Below are 3,289 nucleotides of genomic sequence, written 5' to 3'. Positions count from 1 at the left end.
CAGACCCTCGGCCAAAGCATAGTGGGGCGGCGTGCTATTGAAGTGCACGCATGTACTGCATGTCCGCATGGTGCCGACCGACGCCGGGCACGCGTCTGTGCAAAGCCGAAGGTAAGTGCAAAGCAAACGCCGCCCAATTCCACAGGCATATGCATGCTTGCTTGCGCCAAGGTCCCACGTACGTACGTACGTACGTGCGTGCGTGATCGTTCATGCAGCAGCTGAAGACGATCCAAGCCGTCCTCCATTGGTCGGTGCCGCGTGATTCATGACTGGCAACGGCAAACGAAGCTAGCTAGCAGTACTTTGTCATCCGAATTCCAACTCCATGCATTCAGCATTCACACAGAAGGGGGTTTCCAGCGGGACGCGCCAGGTTTTCCAGAGTACCATGCAGTTGAGAGCTACAATGACCAGTCTCTTCACAATCAACATTGTGCACTACAGTTTGCAGTACTGGTCCATCTGAAGGTTGATAAATCAATCTACTCATGTATGATCGACACCTTTTCTTATATAGTTATATATGCTACATATGATTGATGTTAAGAAATAGGATACTCTCTTGGTATTTTCTTTTTGTGAGCAAAACTTCCAATCTATTCATTAACTGTCAAGATAGTACAAAGAACACAAGAAGTACAAAATACATCTAGGTCCGTAGACCACTAGCGACGACTACAAGCGCTGGAGCGAGACGAAGACGCGCCGCCGTCATCGTCCCTCATCGAAGCCGGACAAACCTTATTGTAGTAGATAGTTAGGAATTCGTCATGCTAAGACCCCATAGGACCAGTGCACCAGGATAGCAACAACCGCTGATGATGAGATGTGTAGATCAGAAGGAACCAACCTGTAGACACAACACAGACGAACGAAGATCGGATCCACGTGGATCCATCAAAGACAAACACCGAATCCCGCGAGATCCATCGGAGACAAACCTCCACTTGCCCTCCTGCGATGCTAGAGCACCACCGGGTCGGGGGCTAGGCAGGGAGAACCTTATTTCATCTTTAGAGAGCCGCTGCCACCTCGCCTCTCCGAGCAAGACACAAACCCTAATAAAAATCAAAAAACCATCTGAAAATAGAGCCCTCCCGCCCGCAAGGACCAGGATCCACCGCACTTCCATTGTCCTAAGACTATAGAATACGAGATAGACCGCCGGCAGCACCGACGGGTGGCACGAGAAACCCTAGCGCTGAGGGTACCGTCGGGTACGAGAGCGAAGGGGTACATGCTAGACTATCTTGGTATCTTAAGAGTTAAGACCATACCATCAGTTTTTTAACTAACCTTTTTGCGGGCTGTTTACCATCTACGCGGTACAAATTACTTGCCGGTGTTCTGCAGGTCTGCATCAAATGGTGCAAGCGGCTGTACTTAGCACGGATCCTAATCTATACATAGGTCTAGTTGAGGGGATAAATCAATAGAAAATGCTATTTGCTTGTTAAGAAGAACTTATTTGAAATGAAAGAGTTTCCACGGAACGTTGGATACCATTCCATCTAACAAGGAACAAGTGCGTTATCGACGTAGTATTTCCTTCCATTCTTCCTAGACTGCTCCTGCAGCATACAGAGCAAATAACCCCTGACTGAAAACTTCATCAGATTTCACGACTCTGATCTTCTTCTATCCATAGCTCTTACTAATGTTTTCGCTTTAAAGGGAGAGAAGGAACCCGAGGTTAAACCCGAGGGTAAAAAGCGTCCTCGACGACATTATATGACTGGGAATCTTGTAGTAAGTCAACAAAGGTCGCTGTGAGTCTCCAATCCCCTGCAGAAAAAGAGAAATGTCGGTGTGCGTAAGCACATGCAGCCAGCAGCACTACCTCGTTTTAGTCGAAGATTCCCCTGCAAGCACTGCAGCTGCATGCTTGTCCACAAATGTCCGTCGCCGCCACATTTTAGCTGCGTTCACATGTACTCCTATATCTTGTTTAGACACGGATGAAATATCAATTTTCCGACGTAAAGCTTAAGAGCAGCTCTAGGCCTCTAGCATATGTGTCATATATGTCTGATCTTCATAATAACCGCTAGTATGACGGACAATACATAAAAAAATCTAGCACAATATGCATCCGGATTGTCATAATATATGGAGCGCGCAACAAAACCGAGCTCATAGGCCCCATATTTGGAAGTGGTGGACGACTTGCCTGTTGTGGCACGAGTAAAACTTCATCTTATTCCTCCTCACGCCACAACCGGGTTTGAAGCATACCACCGCTCTGTACGGAAACCAGAGACATAGAAAACCACCCGCAATGGGGGTGACGTGAATGCTAAATACACGCCATTAGTGGGGCGCAACCACTCCATCAGAATCCCGTAATGGCCCATCGGATGCCCACCATGCAACAACATCTCCTGCAGCGCCAACCCTGTCCCTTGCCATAAAAGCCCGACGGTAAGGCATCCCGATCACCCTAGCCGTCGCCTCGTCCCCTCTTAGTGACAATGCAACCGCACTAGGACGCAACCTATTTGTGTTGAACGTCCTCTCGGACAACAACCTGCCGTCGTAAATGTTGCATGACGATAGTGCCACTTCTCCTGGTGGTGCACTAGCCACGTCTCGCATGTCTCAGGAAGCTCCCATGATGGCAAGCGCATAGAATCTGGCGCCTTGGGTGTGGCATTGTTACTTGTGAGTTGCGTTGTGATTTTCCTCGAATAGGAAGGGTGAAGCAAAATAGTAGCTCATAAGTATTTCCTTCCGTGGGAACCAAAGTTATGAAACAAATAGAAGATTCACATAAAGCCTAGTGAACAGTACCTGCACACACAAGAGTGAATGCTTGCACCCAACGCGGGCCAGAGGGTTGTCAATCCCCTTGAGCTCGTTATTTGCAAGGATCAAATCTGGTAGTGGTAGAAATATAAATTGCAAAACAAAATAAAAATTAATAAATTACAGCAAGATATTTTTCATTTTGTTAATATGATAAAGGTAGACCCGGGGGTCATAGTTTTCACTAGAGGCTTCTCTCTCAAACGTAGCATAAAGTGTGTAGACAAATTACTGTTGGACAATTGATAGAAAAGCGCATATTTACGATGTTATTCATGGCAATGATCATGTATATATGCATTACATCCATGACAAGTGGACCAAAACGATTCTGCATCTACTACTATTACTCCATCAATAGACCGCTATCCAGCATGCATCCATGATATTAAGTTTATGACGAACAGGGTAATGCTTTAAGGAAGACCAAAGATGACATAATATAGACAGAATAAACCAAAGCAATTTGAATGAACCTTGT

This window comes from Triticum aestivum, chromosome 3A, assembly GCF_018294505.1.
Source record: "Triticum aestivum cultivar Chinese Spring chromosome 3A, IWGSC CS RefSeq v2.1, whole genome shotgun sequence".
NCBI classification, from domain to species: domain Eukaryota; kingdom Viridiplantae; phylum Streptophyta; class Magnoliopsida; order Poales; family Poaceae; genus Triticum; species Triticum aestivum.
Note: the sequence above shows the minus strand (reverse complement) of the source record.